The sequence below is a fragment of the Nothobranchius furzeri genome, chromosome 1, assembly GCF_043380555.1.
Source record: "Nothobranchius furzeri strain GRZ-AD chromosome 1, NfurGRZ-RIMD1, whole genome shotgun sequence".
Taxonomy (NCBI): domain Eukaryota; kingdom Metazoa; phylum Chordata; class Actinopteri; order Cyprinodontiformes; family Nothobranchiidae; genus Nothobranchius; species Nothobranchius furzeri.
In genome coordinates, this window is record NC_091741.1 from 50070238 (window position 1) to 50090363 (window position 20126).

The 20126-nt window shown below is 41.9% G+C and overlaps 1 protein-coding gene across 3 annotated transcripts in view; it reads right to left on the minus strand.

Annotated features, from left to right (window-relative positions):
• Window positions 1-20126, minus strand: part of znf800b (zinc finger protein 800b) — a 61388-nt gene that overhangs the window by 28988 nt on the left and 12274 nt on the right. Inside the window, exon 1 of one of the 3 annotated variants that reach the window (XM_015958062.3) lies at window positions 10179-10771. The exons of 1 other annotated variant lie outside the window; for it this stretch is intronic. The gene's annotated coding sequence lies outside the window, so the exon portion shown is untranslated. Of the gene's footprint in view, window positions 1-8402; window positions 8490-10178; window positions 10772-20126 lie in introns of those variants that run through there. One more of the 3 variants, XM_054739651.2, reaches the window with a different exon arrangement.

Below are 20126 nucleotides of genomic sequence, written 5' to 3' on the forward strand. Positions count from 1 at the left end.
ACAATTTGTTAACATGTTTGCTTTTCAGAAGAATGCTGTAATTTATGACAAATCATCTTTGAACCCTTGATTGGCAACTGAAGACTTAGAAACTTCCTCTCTATTCCTCCATAAAATCTGGCTTTCTTTCTCATACACTGATTTAAGTAATCACCAAAAACCTTATTTACTTTGAAAGTGTGTGTAAATAAAACAAATCCCTGTACAAATAACTGGTTAACTCTTTGGTTCTGGTGCCAAGAGATGTGAGGCAGCAATCAATGTCTTCTGATGTTTGTTTGCTGTGGCTGAACGAAGGCAGACACACAGGATGACACACTCTGACACGATGCAGACAGCTGGCAGACACACCAGTAATGCCAGTTAGTACAGCGATGTGACCAACTGGTACAGTTCCCCATTGCCTGAAATTAACTTTCTCACAATCACTGAATGGTAAAGTTTAGGAACTTTGGCACTAAAATGGGGCATTTGTATTTTAATTTAGGCTCAAAATGATCCGAAAAACTTCATAATTGACAGGAAAAATCATTATTGTGATTAAAGAGGACCTTCACTCTGTTTGTTTTGCAAAGCTGGTGTTTCATCTCCTCAAATAATTCAAGCCTGAAGGAGTTCTGCAATGTGGTGGAGTTGATAATGCTAACAGTTAGCTTCTACTAGTCGAGACTAGGGCTGCAACAATGAATCGATAAATTCGATGAAAATCGATTACTAAAAGCGTTGGCAACGAATTGCGTCATCGATTCGTTGTGTTGCGCAACTCTTCCAAAAGCCCCCTCCCCTCCCGCCCGCCGTTGCGCGCAGACCGGAGAGCCGGCAAGTGTTTGAAAAGAGGAACATGGCAGAAGCAGCGAGACCCCAAATAAGTAAAAACTTCTAAAGTTTGGGAGCATTTTCAGTTAAATCAGGCGAAGACATTCGTTACCTGCAACGTTTGTAGGTCAGACTTAGCATGGCATGGGAGTGCTGCAGTGATGATGCAGCGTCTTAAACGCAAGCATGTCAGAATCATCAGCGAGGAGGGAGAGAGCTCTGTGTCCAGGTAAGTTAAAAACTTTTCAAAAGTGATTCACCCAAGCCCCGGATTATTACACAGGCTAGACATGCCCTAAGCTCGTTAAAAAATTCTATAAAATTGTAAGCGCGACGCTATTAGATAGGGGGGGGGGGGCTGCGAACCGGTTCCGCCGTCACATTCCCGCAGAAACTGGTTGATCACACCGGGGTCTGACTACTAGCATGTGGTTTTACAGCTGCAATGCCCTCAGAAGCGAAAACGTTTTTAAAAGGGAGGGAGGAGTCCTAACTGTTGCTAAAGGTGTGTTGTGTGTGAGAGTGCAGTTATATACTGGTTAATATATTTTTGGGTTCAGTTGCTTTCATGTGGCCTAATGTGAGTCTATTTGGGATCATTGGAATGATCAGCAGCATTTCTTGATGTGACTGTATGGCAGTTGCCCAGGGCATCATCACAAGGAGGATGGCATTCATTTACTTTTGTTTAATTTGGTATTTTTTCAGTCATTTTTGGAAATGGTGATTAATTTTGATTAATTCACAGCCTATGTTTAATTACATTTAAAATTAGTTGTTTGACATCCCCAGTTATAATAAATGTCTACAGATGAGATCAAACAAAACAGATGAGAATTGCCCTTAAAGAGCAAGTCACCCCCAAATAAATTTTTTTTTGTGCTGATAAACTAAATAAACGAGCGTCTAATTGTGCTGCAGACACATGTAGTCAATAATTTAGCACTTCAGTGCATCTTAGTTAAAATTTAAATATTCTGCCTAAAACTGGCAGTGTTGTGCCGTTGTCAGGTAAAAACTCTGCACTGTATTTTAATTTAAATCTGCCACCGCTATTGGCTAAGAAGTATGCTATGATGTAAACTGGTACATTATGATGTCACAATGCTGTTGTGAGCCTGTGTGTGTGTGTATTTGTTAGCGGCTCCGCCCTCTCGGTCTGCCAGGCAACAGCATGTGTTGCATTTTTCAAACATGAAGTGGGAGTGGAGTTAGACTCTGGTAGGGTTTGACTTGCTCTTTAAGCTGTTTAACTTGGACCAAGCACTTTAGGTCACAGATAGGTGTAGCTTAGGGTCTCTGTCTATACACCTTATAAGACAATTTAGGTGATGGCATGTTGTTTTTCTGCTATTGAACTGTTTTCTAATAATGTTGTGTTTAATAAAGTGAAGGAAGGAGAAAAATAATGTTTCCCTAGCAGTTTTAAAAAATGCCCCTATGTAATCCGATTAATCGATTAATCGTGTCGAGACCCCATCCGATTCATTGATTATCCAAATAATCGTTTGTTGCAGCCCTAGTCGAGACATGTTCAGCAAGTTGCTGGATACTAAACCAGCAAAGAAATCCTGAGATTAACTGTTTTTTCTGCTCTAAAACTTTGAAAGTCCACTTTAGCTTCTTTGATAGTTTGTTTTAAATCTTCCCTAAAACTTAATTTCTTTAGAATGGTTGTTAGCTGTTAACTTGGACAGGGATTTCAGTGTTTTTGCTGCTGTAAACCCTATCCCACTAGTGTGCTGCACGATTTTAGGTGGTCCTTCTGTTTCATCATGTGTATTGCTAGTTTCTTTTATTGCGGTTTTATAGTTTAATCCACTGCTAAATGTTTTAGTTTATTCATCTGTTTTGTTTAATTGTTATCCTTCTTTGTTCAGCCCTTTGGTAGCCTGACATGCTGTTTTAAATGTGCTCTATAACTAAATGTGACTTTTTGACTTTAAACCAACAACAGCCTTCCCTGTCGTGAGTCAAGATGAATGTTAAGTGACAGTGTGACGTAGATCTGTCAGGCTTTTCCTATCCAAAAGTTTCATCGTCTAGTTTCTATCAGGAATTAGAGCAGGACATAGGTGTAAGAGACTATTTTCATGTTTAGCCTGCATGAAAAACTCAGAGTGACTGATCATTTTCAAGAATAATCAGTAAAAAAAAGTGTTTCTCAGTGAAGGACCTCTTTAAAATCGCATGGACAAAAAGCTCTTCTCTGCTTTTATAGCATCGTAGTATTTTTTTGTTCGTGTTGCTGCTCAATCAAAAATAACAGGTTTAGTTAGTGTCCTAGTTAGTGCTGCTGTGTTTAGTTGATTAGACACAATTAAATCCAAAACCAAAATCGTCAATAATAAAATAAAATAAATGTTTTTAAGTTTTGCCGTTCTCTCAAATTCCTGATGTACCCTCGGCTGCTTCGTCTACCTTTCTGCCCTTGATACGCATGTACAGGAGTGGTCTTTGGGGTCAGCCGTGGTGTCACCGGAAAAGCCAAAACAATCCTGGCAAACCGGCAACGGAGATCAAAAGTTTGGCAGGATTTTTTTAAAGCTCAAGAGAAGCATATGCAATGAAAAATCTGCAAGGTACAACCTGCCTGCCACATCAGTCCGACAGTGATGTAAGAGCTTCCTAAAGGGAAGAACACCATTTTTAGTTTCAGCTGCCTTTCATTTTTTATTTTTCTCTTTTGCTCTACAAGTTTAAAAGTTTATAAGATGTTGTTTAATAACAAACCATCCTAACTGTCTTGAGTTTTACAGGCAGCACAAACCACTTGAAGATAACACTCAAAGTTAGAAACTCACAATGATTTTATTAGAGTAGCTGCATGCTGATGCCATAAGCTACAGTGTATGCATGATCCGATTAGTTAAAAATCGCTAAAATAACTGGAGATTAGCCGGTTATCAAAAAAATTGTTGGTGGCAGGCTTATTCCTAATTAGGTCTGATGCAGGCATTTTTATGGTATTGATTGTAGTAATGTTAATTTTTGTCTCTCAATCTTCTCAGAAGTTTTGATGACAGCTAAAGAGCCCGTCTCTGCCACCTGCTGTGATTAAAAAACTGTTTGCAAAGTGAACTCTAGCTACTTTACACAATCTGAAATATTCTTCTACAAAATATCTTGCTTTAAAGACACACTTAGCTAGTTTGGGTATACATTCCCATAGTCATTCATTCAATTCAATTCAAGTTTATTTATATAGCGCCAAATCACGACAAGAGTCGTCTCAAGGCACTTCACATAATAAACATTCCAATTCAGGTCAGTTCATTAAGCCAATCAGAAATAATGTTTCCTATATAAGGAACCCAGCAAATTGTATCAAGTCACTGACTAGTGTCAGTGACTATACAGCAATCCTCATACTAAGCAAGCATAAAGCGACAGTGGAGAGGAAAATATACAACTATATAAGTAAGTTCAACTTAGGTATCTAGTGCTGGGAGTATCCCTTGATGCTTTTATTTTGGTGAGTCCCACCACAGCATTCTTTTTGCCTTTTCAGTTGAAAGAGCACCATTACAGTTGAAAGAGCCAAGAACCATTACGCTACAAAAGGATAAATAAATTTAGTGTGTCTCCCAATTTGTGAACATGATTCTAATACTGACCAAAATAATCAAAACTATGGTTTCCATAATCAGTGAGTTGTAAATAATGCTGCTTCACCAAACTTAAGGTGGGACAGTTACAGTGGTGTGAAAAACTATTTGCCCCTTCCTGATTTCTTATTCTTTTGCAGGTTTTTTCACACAAAATGTTTCTGATCATCAAACACATTTAACCATTAGTCAAAGATAACACAAGTAAACACAAAATGCAGTTTTGAAATGATGGATTTTATTATTTAGGGAGAGAACAAAATTCAAACCTACATTGCCCTGTGTGAAAAAGTAATTGCCCCCTGAACCTAATAACTGGTTGGGCCTCCCGTAGCAGCAATAACTGCAATCAATCGTTTGTGATAACTTGTTACGAGTCTTTTACAGCGCTCTGGAGGAATTTTGGCCCGCTCATCTTTGCAGAATTGTTGTAATTCAGCTTTATTTGAGGGTTTTCTAGCATGAACCGCCTTTTTAAGGTCATGCCATAGCATCTCAATAGGATGCAGGTCAGGACTTTGACTAGGCCACTCCAAAGTCTTCATTTTGTTGTTCTTCAGCCATTCAGAGGTGGATTTGCTGGTGTGTTTTGGGTCATTGTCCTGCTGCAGCACCCAAGATGGCTTCAGCTTTAGTTGACGAACAGATGGCCGGACATTCTCCTTCAGGATGTTTTGGTAGACAGTAGAATTCATGGTTCCATTTATCACAGCAAGCCTTCCAGTTCCTGAAGCAGCAAAACAACCCCAGACCATCACACTACCACCACCATATTTTACTGTTGGTATGATGTTCTTTGTCTGAAATGCTGTGTTACTTCTACGCCACATGTAACGGGACGTTTGCCTTCAAAAAGTTCAACTTTTGTCTCATCAGTCCACGAGGTATTTTCCCAAACGTCTTGGCAATCATCGAGGTGTTTCTTAGCAAAATTGAGACGAGCCCTAATGTTCTTTTTGCTTAACATTGGTTTGCGTCTTGGAAATCTGCCATGCAGGCCCTTTTTGCCCAGTCTCTTTCTTACGGTGGAGTCGTGAACACTGACCTTAATTCAGGCAAGTGAGGCCTGCAGTTCTTTAGAAGTTGTCCTGGGGTCTTTTGTGACCTCTCGGATGAGTTGTCTCTGCGCTCTTGGGGTAATTTTGGTCGGCCGCTCACTCCTGGGAAGGTTCACCACTGTTCCATGTTGTTGCCATTGTGGATAATGGATCTCACTGTGGTTCGCCGGAGTCCCAAAGCTTTAGAAATGGCTTTATAACCTTTACCAGACTGATGGATCTCAATTACTTTTGTTCTCATTTGTTCTTGAATAGCTTTGGATCTTGGCATGATGTCTAGCTTTTGAGGTGCTTTTGATCTACTTCTCTGTGTCAGGCAGCTCATATTTAGGTGATTTCTTGATTGAAACAGGTGTGGCAGTAATCAGGCTTGGGGGTGGCTACAGAAACTGAACTCAGGTGTGAAACACCACAGTTGGATTATTTTTTAACAAGGGGGGCGATTACTTTTTCACACAGGGCAATGTAGGTTTGGATTTTGTTCTCTCCCTAAATAATAAAAACCATCATTTCAAAACTGCATTTTGTGTTTACTTGTGTTATCGTTGACTAACGGTTAAATGTGTTTGATGATCAGAAACATTTTGTGTGACAAACATGCAAAAGAATAAGAAATCAGGAAGGGGGCAAATTGTTTTTCACACCACTGTATAAACCTTTGTTGACACTTGACAAAATATCAAACCCATCCTGTATTTGCATTAATACATTTTAAACTCTGGGGATTATGTCCCGTTTACAGCACAATTAGTTCATGTAAGTAAAGATTAGGAAAAATTATCTCAAAGGCTGACACAAAACAAATCCAGCTGTAGTTGGAAATCCAAATAACTGCAAATAAAATGGGTAAAGCTAACAAGTTCCATCAAAGGCAAAAAATAAACACCATTCATTGTGTCTGCTGAAAGACGCTCAGAAGGGTTGAACTAAACAAGGTCTGATGGTAAATAAGAGCACTAGCAACCAATCTGCTGTCACTTATTAGACTACAACAAATGTCGCTCATCAGCGTTTGCTGCACAGAAGGAGATTGGGTCAAGAAGTCTGAAACAAACGCTGGTTTGCTCCAAACTCCCTCACCTGACCAAGCCACAACACCCTGGGTCAGAAGAGCTGGAGCTAAACATCAACAAGAAAATTTATGATAGGACTTTCCAAGTGAGGGTTGTAGGGAATGTTGCTGTGATCCCAGCAATCACACAGGCCCGGCACATCAGAGCAAGAGATGCAGCAGCAGAGTGGAACAGGAGCACGGACACAGATTTAAATAAATATAGCATGGAATCTGCATGATGGCCATTTTCAGGCCAGGTGTGGAAACACAGCGCTGAAATCATACAAACATATTTAACTACAAGCAGAAACTATACGTGGGGAGCAATAAAGAGCAAAGAAAAGCAACAACACATAAAATCCTCTTAAATCACTGCTAAGTGATGTAAGATATGACAGCAGATTCAATGGAACCATGTGTTAAGACACTTGTATCTCTGTAGTAGATGTAGTAGTAGCTTTGTCTTTACAGGTCAAGCTGTGGTGCAAACAGAGTTCACATACACCACTGACACAGCAACATATCACTTAGGGTCAGGCTGGCGGGATGAACAGAGCTGACCTACTAACTAACTGAGCAGCAGATGCTGAGCTGCCCTGCTAACTGGATCTTTCACCACACGTGCTTTACTGACTGACTGTGTGACTAGCAGGTTAACGGCTTTGCTGAATGACTTTTGCTCAAGTTTGACAAGCTGACTCAATGGCTGAACACAATACGACACCATTAAATCGACTGAATCATGCTGTTGCATCACTGAACTGTTGCTGTCAGGCTCCAAGATGATAAAAACCATGATACCCGCAACACTTCAGCAAGGAGGAATCAGACTGTCCTGCTGCTGATGTCTCAAGTTAACTTCAGAAAAGAAACATTCTGATAACCGCAGAGATTTAGATCCTCTAGAACAATTATGTCCGTTCTCTCTGTTGAATCAGAGATTATTCGATGTCTGATTAGTCTTCCTCACTAGAATTACACCAAACATGATCTCTGAGGAACTAAGTTAAGTTTTAAAGTTGCAACAATCTAAAGGAAGAATTCAACATAACATTAGGGCAGCATTTCTCCCACTGAGTATAACTCAGGGTAACGAGTTTTTGTTTAATCTGACCTTTTGGCATAATGCCTGGGTAAGCTACAGCAGAGGTCTCCTACATTTTCAGCTTTTGACCCATAGACCAGGAAAACTTATGAGCCCAAAAATCCCAGGTTAAACTGTACGAACGCTGCTAACAAGCTGTTAAAACTAGAACATAAAAAATACACAGGTTAAAGTATAGAAATTCACTTCTAGCATTTATTATTTTTCTGTTTGATTTCTGGAAATCCTCTCCAGACCTCCAGCTTGTGTCCCACGACCCACAACGGGGACCTGGCCACAACTGTTTTGAGTGCCACTGATCTAAATAAGATGCATTATTACCTCATAAAAACACTGCCGTCATCCTTTACGCTGAACATGAATGTATATTATAGTTTAAAACGAACGTTTTCCTTGTGAAAGCTTAGAAAGACACTTCTGTGATTTTTCGGCGTCGTTTGGAGGTCCCGTTGATGAAACCATGCGCAGTGCCCAAAGGCGCAGCCACAACAAATAAACCCTTCCTGGATTTACTCCCAAACCCGAATCATCATGAACGCGCTGCCTCTCCGGTGTCCGATCCCTCGGCCTTCCTCTCTGCGCTGGTAATAAAGTTTTTACGGTCAAATCATCACGATCCAGCGGAGACAGTGAAGAGCGAGTCCTGAAAGGCCACATGCACCGAGCACCACGAGCACCGGATATGCTCCTCTCCTCTCCTCTCCGGCTGGCCTGTGAAGCGCTGAGGCAGGATTAAGCCGAGTGTTCACGCGTCCACTTACGCATCGCGGTGGAAACCCAACCGACCCGAACAAACGAGGCGATCTTCCGCGTTCAGTCCCAACTCGGTACACCACTTCAGCGTGGAGGCGCACGGCGATTGTTGCCACCCGGGTCCTTGTCTATTGGTTCCTTTTCAGGTGGGGCAGCGTCAGCACACACACACACACACACACACACACACGCACGCACGCACGCACGCACGCACGCACGCACGCACGCACGCACACACACACACACACACACACACACACACACACACACACACACACACACACACACACACACACACACACACACACACACACACACACTTGCAACTCCATCGCCCCCCATGGGCGTGCGAGGCCGCGGGCTGTGACGCAAATGGCACTGAGTGTTTGCAAATAACATACCTGTTTTAATTCACTGCCATCGCTGCAAAACGGGCTACAGGTCCCAAAATGTTCCACTGCCCGATGAGTTTGCAAAGGCGGATGACGCGGTTGCATAACTCGTGAAACTTAATAAAAACGTGCACTGAGAGCGGTGTGCTGCCGGTGTGGATGCGTTTGGGCACTGGTTTCGATCTGGTTCGGCTGACCTGCATCACAACACTCTGGATCACGACACTACATCGACTTTTGCGCCACAGCCGGAACCGAGAGGAGCGGATACACTGGGACTCCGGTGGCCTCGCCGAGCGAGGACGCATGCACGTAGCTGGCGGTGAGAGCCAGCCAGGGCAGCCGGAGTGGGACTGGGGACCACATTCACAGGCCATAAAGGGCCCGCTTGAATACTATTGTGCTCTTTTATCCAAGAGTCTCCCAACTATTTACAAAAGGTTGGCCAGCGCACACACAAAAACATGCGTCGAAATGGTCGGCGGTTACAGCAGCTGCCACCGTCCCCTCTCTGCGCAAAGCAGCAGCACAATCATTGCGCAGCGCTGGACTTCCCCAGTTTACAGCAAAGTGTGTGATTCGTCCCAAAAAGACTTTTATTCTTGTCTCATTCAGGCTGTGCTCGTGTGGTAGGCAGCGAACCAGAGCGCAAGGCTGTCGCCGTTCTCATGGCACGATTTGCATCGCCCCCATTATCCTCGAAAATCTCCTTTTACACGCTTATATTGTCGGGCCAAAAACGCCACTATTTCCAGCAACAAAGGCGCAGCTTCGTTTGATCTGAGGTAAAGGCAAGTCCATAATGCACCTTTTCAAGCTGGAGACGAGAGGCCCCTCGTAACGTTTGCAGCATGGCAGGGGAGTGCGGCGTAAAAACGAGCTAACCCGACTAAAATATACACAAAGACACGGAGCAGCGGTTCCACAAACACATCCACCAACAAGATGGAGGGCACACTAAACCATCCGCCGTCTGGTGGATCCACCTCCAGCCGGGGAGAGTGCTATCATTACGGATGGAAACCGCTGCGTTTTGCGGCTCCGTGCCACCTTTTCCAAGAAGCAGCTTGGCGCACAGGACCAGTGACCCTTCCATCTTTGCGCGTCCTTCTGCCAAGCGAGATCACGAACAATCTGCCGTTTTTACGGCTCGTGGTTGAATTAAAGACGTCGCTGTAGGTGATTCTGCCTTTGAGGAAGTGAACGCTTCGTGTAAATGCTGCTACAAGTCTCTGAAACTATTCCTCTCCCCGCCGCGGCCAGGCAGAAACAAGAGGGCGATGACGCCATTTTCTGCAAAAACAACCATGCTCGGGAAGCCAGAGCGAAGAAGCTTTAACCCGCTCCGCAGCCCTCCAGCCCGGCTCACACGCGTCCGAAACGAGTCCTTACCTTGTATTTCTCAGCCCGGTGGTGGGATTTTGTGATTGGAAGGATAAACCGAGCGATCGTCGCTACTTCGACTCCGGAGGTTGTTGATTTCGCCTCCCAGCGTCTCCGGTTCCCTCTGAACAAGTTCCTCTGCGAGCCGCTGTCTTTGTGCACCCAGAGGAGCCACTCGGCATTGAACCAGTCTCTGCGCAAAGGTGCACCCTCTACGTCCGATTTCTGCCACAAATCCCGCACCTACAAGGCGTCATTTTTAGAAAATATGGAATAAATGTAATGTTTTCAATAAAAAAGTTGAATAAATCGCGCTTCTTTCAGCCAAGGCCACGTCTGAAGTGGTGATTTATATCGCCAAAACGCGCAACCTTTTCAGGATACGCTTCTCCTGAGTCCAAACGCAAACGAAAGGAGGGGAAGTTACTCCCTCAAAAAGGCGAATTCAGCAAATAAAAGACGTACTTTATATTAATATTTGAAACAAATCAAAAAAATTCAGTTTTGAACATTTACATCTTAGTGATTTTGAAATTTGTGGGAGAAAGTCAGCCTTTACTGACATCTTCTCGCCACATTTATCTGATTTACAAGTCATAAAAGTTGTATTTCTTTTACTCTCATTACTTTCTAACCTATGTGTGTTACTGTGTGTTTTTTCTCTTAATTTAAAAATATTTCAGTTTCCAAGAATGAAACTTTGATTCTAAAGTCATCAGAGGTGGAAAAATGTACCAAAACTACCGCAAACGGTTGAAATTTTTAAGTAACAAACAAGAAAAGGCAGAAACTAAAACCCTACAAATGCTTTTACATAAAAATAGTGCAGGCACTGCAGTTTTCCAGTAAAAATTCGACTTAGACAGAATTGCCTGTGAGCATTAACAGAAATCTAAAAACACCTTGACAACAAAAATGGAAAAATATACAAAAAGAATACTAATATTTTTTTCTTGATACTATTAACATACAAAAACATGTCTTAAAGTGGCAAATCAGGTATTTCAAAACGATTAATGTGGAAAAACATCTGCTGTATACAGCTCGTTGAACAACTTTATCTTGAGAAATTGAGATGATTTCCTACTGGTGACAAAATAATGAAAATCAGAGAGATGTTAAAGAGGTCTTTCATACATCTCTTCTGATCTTAAATTTGTTAAAAACGTTTGTGCAAATGTTGTTTCTTTAATATTTAAATGCAGTAAAATGTATGCACCTTTGGAGCTAAAACGCTGTAAATTCAAAATGCAAGCTGAATCAGATGTGTTGTCTAATTTCTGCTCCATCAACCTGAAATAAAATTGAAACAGAAATTCACAGATTCTGTTTGTTTTTGGTCTGCAGAGTCACCAAGTAATTTGAGATTTGTTGCTACCTGCTCCCTTCAGGGAGGAAGAAATAAGAAAAATTTTATTAAGTCGATTATGCTTAAATCAGCAGATATCTTGGCTCATCTCTTCTAAAACATTATTTACACGGACTAAGTTTAAATGATGGCAGTGATTCATTTAGAAAATTCCATTTTCAAACTAGCAGTTAGCCAATTATGGTCAAAACAGATACTTTTTAAAACGGAGAAGACTTAATGTATAGCATACCAAAAGGTCTGTGCCACCTCCGACCTGCTTTACTATGTAGATTAGTTAGTTCTAACAAAATCTGGTATGCCATAATCTCAGACACACACCCTTCCCTTTGCATGTCGCAACCCACTTCGGTCAGCAATGTATTACCGTTGGTAATGGTATTGCTAACCGCTAACAATGCTAGCCTGAGCTACTGCTAATGCTAGCCTTTGCTAATGCTAATGTCCTTCACCTCATTTCCATTATAAGAGTTCCAGTAAATTTCTGGTGGGGGAAAAGTGACCAAGAGGTATGATAGCTTAGTCCTCTCAGCCGTTATGTCTCCATACAAAATCGACCCTAAGACGTCAGCATTTTGCAACAATTTCGGCAGTGTGTGACTGATCAGCACCAAAACGCATTCACAGACATTAATATCTTTAAAAGTTTTATTCTTTACACTGTAATTTAATCAATCTTTGGGACTAGCAGAGCAGCTGTGTGATTTAAAAAGCGGCATTCAATGACCAGAAGAAGTACTGCGCTCTGCAAGACCACAAAGTGATAAAAAGCATTGTGTGGGGATTTCTGCCACATTTCAGCGTGAGCACTGCTTCTTTCCTTTCTTTTCACGCCACTTCACCAGCAACTCCTCCAGTTTTACAAATGTTGTTGGCGATGCCTGCCAATATATTTTCCAACTGAGTTACAACAAATCAGCTTGAGTAACTACAAATCTCACCCAGTGACTCTACTGGGCCATTTCCAAGTACACAGCCCTGTTCAGGTGCCTCATTGGTTCCTGAAATGGTCCAGAAAAGGGTCCATTGGAAGGTCCGCTAAAATTACCCAAAAGTTCGAATAGTGGAAACGGGCCTCTTGTTGCACTTGACAAAAACAACAAAGAAGAATGTTGGAGCACCACTCACGTTCCATAATGTACTGGGACAATCCAGACTATGTGAATACCACATAGATCCACAGTTTATGGTCCTTGTTCTTTTCCTCGTTTGTCTGCAAACCCTAGTGCCCTTGTTTATGAAATGTTTTAAAAGTGTCCTATATTCCATCCTGCGAATGAAATTTATAATATTCGTACAAACAGAAAAAATCCTGATTTATGCACCATGCACTGGCCACTCCTACCCATGTTGCTCCGCTCATAAATCCCACCTGTGCGTACCCAAGTGCACGTATCCATTCACAGTCATTTACAGAAACACCTTCAATTAACCCTAATTGGTCACACCAAATCCTAAGCTTATGAGGAAATTCTCTGTGTTCTTCCCAAAATAAAAAGAAAACTTTTTTCAGCGTGAGGAACATATTTCTATCTATTTCTAACTTTTTTCTAAACTATTTAATTACAGGTCCCAATAGTTAGTGTAATCTTTGTCCCAGGCATTTTGTGCCACCCCTCTCCCTGCTTTCACATAGGGATGCACCGATCAGGTTTTTTGCTGCCGATCACCGATACGATATCAAAGAATGCTGATCACCGATACCGATCACCGACACCGATCACGTGGATTGGCCAGAAATTTTCTACAACATTATAATGAGTGCTACAAACTACATAATCTGGGAATAAAGCAAATGTAACCTAATATAAAAATGGTCTGTATTAGGGTTGTCACGGTGTGAAAATTTAACCTCACGGTTATTGTGACCAAAATTACCACGGTTTTCGGTATTATCGCGGTATTTTTTTAAACGTGCTACATTTTCACACAATTAAACCCTGTATGTCAGGATATACAGGTGCTGGCCAGTAAATTAGAATATCATCAAAAGGTTGAAAATATTTCAGTAATTCCATTCAAAACGTGAAACGTGTACATTATATTCATGCAATGCACACAGACCAATGTATTTCCAATGTTCATTACATTTAAATTTGATATTCATAAGTGACAACTAATGAAAACTCCAAATTTGGTATCTCAAAAAATTAGAATATTCTGAAAAGGCTGAATATAGAAGACACCTGCTGCCACTCTAATCAGCTGATTTACTCAAAACACCTGCAAAGGCCTTTAAAAGGTCCCTCAGTCTTGTTTTGAAGGCACCACAATCATGGGGAAGACTTCTGACTTAACAGCTGTCCAAAAGACAATCATTGACACCTTGCACAAGGAGGGCAAGACACAAAAGGTGATTGCTAAAGAAGCTGGCTGTTCGCAGAGCTCTGTGTCCAAGCACATTAACAGACAGGCGAAGGGACGGAAAAAATGTGGTAGAAAAAAGTGTACAAGCTCTAGGGATAACCGCACCCTGCAGAGAATTGTGACGACAAACCCATTCAAAAATGTGGGGGAGATCCACAAAGAGTGGACTGCAGCTGGAGTCAGCGCTTCAAGAACCACCACGAGGAGACTCATGAAAGACATGGGATTCAGGTGTCGCATTCCGTGTGTCAAGCCACTCTTGAACAAGAAACAGCGCAAGAAGCGTCTCGCCTGGGCCAAGGACAAAAAGGACTGGACTGATGCTGAGTGGTCCAAAGTTATGTTTTCTGATGAAAGCAAGTTCTGCATTTCCTTTGGAAATCAAGGACCCAGAGTCTGGAGGAAGAGCGGAGAAGCACAGAATCCACGTTGCATGAGGTCCAGTGTAAAGTTTCCACCGTCAGTGATGGTGTGGGGTGCCATGTCATCTGCCGGTGTTGGCCCACTCTGTTTCCTGAGGTCCAGGGTCAATGCAGCCGTCTACCAGGAAGTTTTAGAGCACTTCATGCTTCCTGCTGCTGACCAACTTTATGGGGATGCAGACTTCACCTTTCAACAGGACTTGGCACCTGCACACAGTGCCAAAACCACCAGCACCTGGTTCAAGGACCATGGTATCCCTGTCCTTGATTGGCCAGCAAACTCGCCTGACCTTAACCCCATAGAAAATCTATGGGGTATTGTGAAGCGGAGGATGCAATACGCTAGACCCAACAATGCAGAGGAGCTGAAGACGACTATCAGAGCAACCTGGGCTCTCATAACACCTGAGCAGTGCCACAGACTGATCGAGTCCATGCCACGCCGCATTACTGCAGTTATTGAGGCAAAAGGAGCCCCGACTAAGTATTGAGTGCTATACATGCACATTCTTTTCATGTTCATTCTTTTCAGTTGGCCAACATTAGAGAAACAAACATTTTTTCATTGGCCTTTAGAATATTCTAATTTTCTGAGATACCAGATTTGATGTTTTCATTGGTTGTCACCTATAAATATCAAAATTAAACGTAATAAACATCGGAAATACATTGGTCTGTGTGCATTGCATGAATATAATGTACAAGTTTCACGTTTTGAATGGAATTACTGAAATATTTTCAACCTTTTGATGATATTCTAATTTACTGGCCAGCACCTGTATTGTCCTCAGTTTATGTCTAAATTTTGCCTAAAATGTGTTATTTTGTAATTATGTTGTTTATTTGTTTACATTTTTTCCCTTTAGTCTTTAAAATACCAATATTTGCCCATAACTTCGTATTTTATGTCTGTTTGATGTCATCTTTTTTAAAATATTAGATCAGATGAAACTCAGTACTCAAGTAGCCTTCTAATCAGATACTTTTTTACCCTTACTTGAGTAATAAACCCTATATCAGGAAAATATTGTCCTCGGTTTGTGTCCTTCCAGCGAGCTTTGCAGATTTGGGAAAATGTCATCAGGCAGTAATCGTTGTTAAATTCATAATTATTCTCGGAGAGAGACCAACTCTTATCTGCCCCTGGGAGCCCCGTAATGCATAGCGTCATTTCAACATGGGGGTGTCCGCGACACGGTTTATATGCAGGTAGCGGCGCTGCGGCTGCTTTATATAGCGACTCGTTGCATTCTCCCTCAACCCAAATCCTCGGATCACGCATTTTAGCTAAAACGCTAACGTTAACTTGCCTTGCGTTGACTGTAGAGTTGTGGGTGATGGTCACGCAGATGTGTCATGAGATTTGAAGCGTTGCTGCCTTTCACAGACACTTTTTCTGCACGTGCTGCAAACAGGATAGCCGTCTTCTATCAGTGTTGGGCAAGTTACTTCAAAACTGTAATGCATTATTTATTACTTGTTACCCTCATTTTAAAGTAATTCATTACATTACAATATTACTGATTTTAAAATGTAAGGCATTACACTACTTTTGCAATACTTTAAGTTGCTTTCACCAAAACAACTTCAATATGAATCTGGTAATGTGACGCTCAGTGAGCTCATGACATATATGTGGAAGGTGATGTGGTGTCTGAGCTAGGATTGCTGTTAAAAACAGTCAGCTATAATAACAGTGCTTTAAAATGATTGTTTATTAAATAAAAGCGACAACAATCTGTACTCTCAGCACGCTGCCATCTTAGATTAACTGATCAGGGAGTGAGGTGGTGGGGGCTCCAAGCCTATATTTGCCTTGGTCCCCAAAGGCCTTGATACGGCCCTGGATGTGGGACTGACTTCTGGGGAGATCTGATTCTATCACATGTATAAATATTAAATGCTTATATATTATTGCTTTTCACTGGTAAAAATGTGTATTGGGGAAAAATCTACCAACTTTTTTCTTTTCAAGCACTTTGTTTTGTTTTTTTGATTTTATTTGAATAATTTCCTGCCCTTTCTCTCTCTAACCTTCCTGCATACTGCATGTTTTCTCCGTCTTCCAGAAAAACTGTTTCCTAGACTTCCTACTTTCTAATGATCAGCCAAAGGGATCTTCGCATGCGTGGCGCTCCAGCAGTAATGAGTTGAAATCACCGGGGCACAGATTATGAACTCAGCTGAGGCAAAGCACGTCAGAAAAGCACAAAATACCAGAGAATATGCGCTGATATGAACGATCGCAAGTGAATTATTTTGTTTTATTGGAGCGATTTTGTGAATGTTACAGCGGCCGCGTGGAGGACGCAGCTGGAGTAGTTGAGCCGGTACCGCTGCGTCCTCTCTGCCCGCAAAGCTGAGTCCATAAATGACGTAATATATGCAGATACTGGATCTTTCTTCGGGTTTCCCGCAATTTGAATTTTTAAGGAACACATCTTGATTCTGGGTTTAAAATGCATTTTAATTACCGCGTTACTGACAATTGTACCGAGTAAATATTACCATTTTCTTTCCCTGTAATGCCTTACGTTACCACATTACAGCAAAAAGCAATGCTTTACAGTAATTAATTACTTTTGTACCGCATTACTCCCAACACTGTCTTCTATAAACTGTCCCTCGGCATTCTTCAAATATCCAAAAGATGCCCGTACTTCCCACTTTGTCTTCTTTGAGGGATATAAAATGTCCTCCTGAGCGCTGCCATCTCCTCCTTTGGCCATTATTTCAGCTTTAGATTAAAGAAAGTTTTGGTTGTAAACAACAAAGCGCGCTGTGCCGCCGGCAACTTCAGCAGATGATACGGTGGCTGGTAAGGATCACCGCGCCTACACTGCAGCCACGGTAAACCCACCGAGATAATATAGTTTTTTTTTAAACAAGACGGTTATTATTATTGTCAACTTTTTTTACCGGGGTTTACAGCTACACAGGTTACCGTGACAACCCTACCTGATCGGTCTGCTTTGATCTATTTTGAAAACTCCGATCAAAACCGATAGGGGCGCTATCGGCCGATTGGGATCAAATGCCGATCCATCGGTGCATCCCTACTTTCAGAGCGATCGGAGGTGTGCTGCAACACACACACACACACTCTTCATGGCTGTTAACCATTGCCTTCAACGTATTTTATCAGCTGGAAACCTGTAAAATTTTAAATGACGACCTGCATAGGGCCTTTTAGAGTCAGAGGACTCCAAAACTCTGTACAATAGTGTATCGTTAAAGATTAAAGTCCCATCGTTGTCACACACAATGGTGTGGTGAAACTTGTCTTCTGCATTTGTCCCATCTCCGTGTGGAGGAGTGAGCTGCAGACATGGCCATGCTCGGGAACTATTCAAGCAGAGAGGCACTGGGTCCCATTTTTATAAAGTCTTTGGTATGACCCGACCAGGATTCAAACTCCGATCTCCCGGTCCCAGGGTGGACACTCTACCAATAGGCCACTGAGCAGGTAATATTTCATCCATTCACATGCTGATGGTGATGAGCTACAATGTAGCCACAGCTGCCCTGGTATACACTGACAGCAGCAAGGCTTCAGAGCACTGGCGCCACCGGTCCCTCCGACCACTACCAGCAGGCTAGGTGGGTTAAGTGTCTTGCCCAAGGACACGACAGCAGAATTTTCTGCCAGGAGCCGGGACCGAACCTACAACCTTCTGACTGCTGGACAATCCACTTCTTGGTATTCTTGCCCCCCAGCCAGGAGCTAGGGTCGGGATCTTGAGCAGGTGATATCATGCTTCAAGGGGTCTACAGTTTCCAACCAGTTTTGTGATAAACTAAAGCTGTGGTTTACTGAAAAAACATTTTTATTGTTATTTCTGATTAAAATGGGTCACTCTGAGTTTTTTATGCAGGCTGAACATGAAAATGGACCTCTGCATAGGTTATGTCAATCTTACAACTCACTATTCAATTCAGTTTTGATTTTCGGGGTGATGATTCAGTTAAGAATCGATTCTCCATCAATTTGCTTAGTAACAAAGTAAAAACTAGAGTATAGACTAGAATGTGTGTATAAATGTGTGTATGTGTGTGATCTGAAGAAGAGGAAAAAAGGAGAATACAATATGTGAGTATATGTGAAACATCTTAAACTAATGAAAACGTTTTATAACATCCAGTAGCATATAGTCACATAAACCAGTAACATTTATCACTGACCATGAAGACTAACGGGCACTAACAAGCAGTGGTGGCTAGTGAATTATTTATTTTTTTGGTGGGGCACATTTTTGCAAATCAGCTTTCAGATGAACTCTAATCACATAAGGGATGCCAAATTACCATTCCTATGTGTCACACAACCTGAACCCGATGGACCCAGTACCGGGCCCATGGGCATTCTGGCAACAAAGTTGTTACAAATACATGCTTAATATTCCCCATTACATGTAAACTGCACATGTACTTAATGGGAAGAGGCTCATCTAAATTATAGAATAATTTTCTACACTATATCAATAAAGACACACAGCGACAGTGCAATTAATATGATCCTATCCACAGACGCAGAAGTTTAAATTAAAGCCCGGGCTCTCCTCTTTTGAACAACCTGCTAGATAGTTTCCAGACAGGCTTTAGACAACACCACAGCACTGAAACTTCACTTATTAAAGTATTAAATGGCATTAATCTAAATACAGATTCAGGCAAAACATCTGTCCTGATGATGCTCAATCTCAGTGCAGCTTTTGACACTGTGAACCACAGCATTCTTCTAGATAGGCTCATAACCTGGGTGGGACTTTCAGGCACAATCCATAGTTGGTTCCAATCTTATCTTGAAGACAGGAGTTATGTTGTTTCTATTTGTGATCACAAATCAAAAAAGATCACCATGACATGTAGGGTCCCCCAAGGCTCAATTCTTGTACCACTGCCCTTCGATTTCTACATGCTCCCCCTGGGTCAGTGTTTGGGGCAAGTCAATGACTGGTTGCAGTCAGACATCCTCCAGTTAAACAAAGACGAGGCTGAAGTTATTGGGTGTTTCTCAATCCCAAGGCACCTGGCCTTGCAAGGTGATGTCTTGTGAGGCCATCCACCTTGCTTATGAGGACATTGTCCTTCCTTGGTCAAAACAGTCAAAAGAAAACAGTTTAATGGAACAGACTTGCATCACGTGACTGTGGTTTCCACAGTGGTCATGTAACGTCACGTAACATGGGAGGTAACATAATATTTTATATGTATAAGTTTCAAGAGAAATATAATGTGCCTTTTACTTTTGAAATTGTCTATATATTGATTAAATTAAATGTTTAGGTGAGTTACTACCTACTAACCACCAAAGCTACAACTACTAAGCAACTAACCAACCATAGATAACTTTGGATAGCTTTGGATATTAAAGAAACATTTTAGATATCAGCTTGATAGCTACAACTATCGACTGTCACGTTGACGGTGTGGATGAAGGTGGACCATGTGTGGTGGAGCAGATCAGGAGGTAGGAATGCAGGCACGGATGAAATAAAAATGGTTTTAATGGCAGAGCGGGAACGACAGAACAAAACAACGCTGACAACAAACAATGATCCGACAAAGACTCAAACAAGACAGGAGGTATAAATACTCAGGGAAACAATCAGGAACACATGGGCGGATTAACACGGGGCAGGTGAGAACAATAAAGACTAATCAGGCAGGGGAGAGACACAGTCAGGGAGGCAGGGGCAGATTGTGACATCAGCGACTTATATTTAAACTTGAAGTTTGCCCCTGAAGTAGCTGCCGGCTTCTGATCCACCATCCTTTTGAAAATACTGCACTGTATTC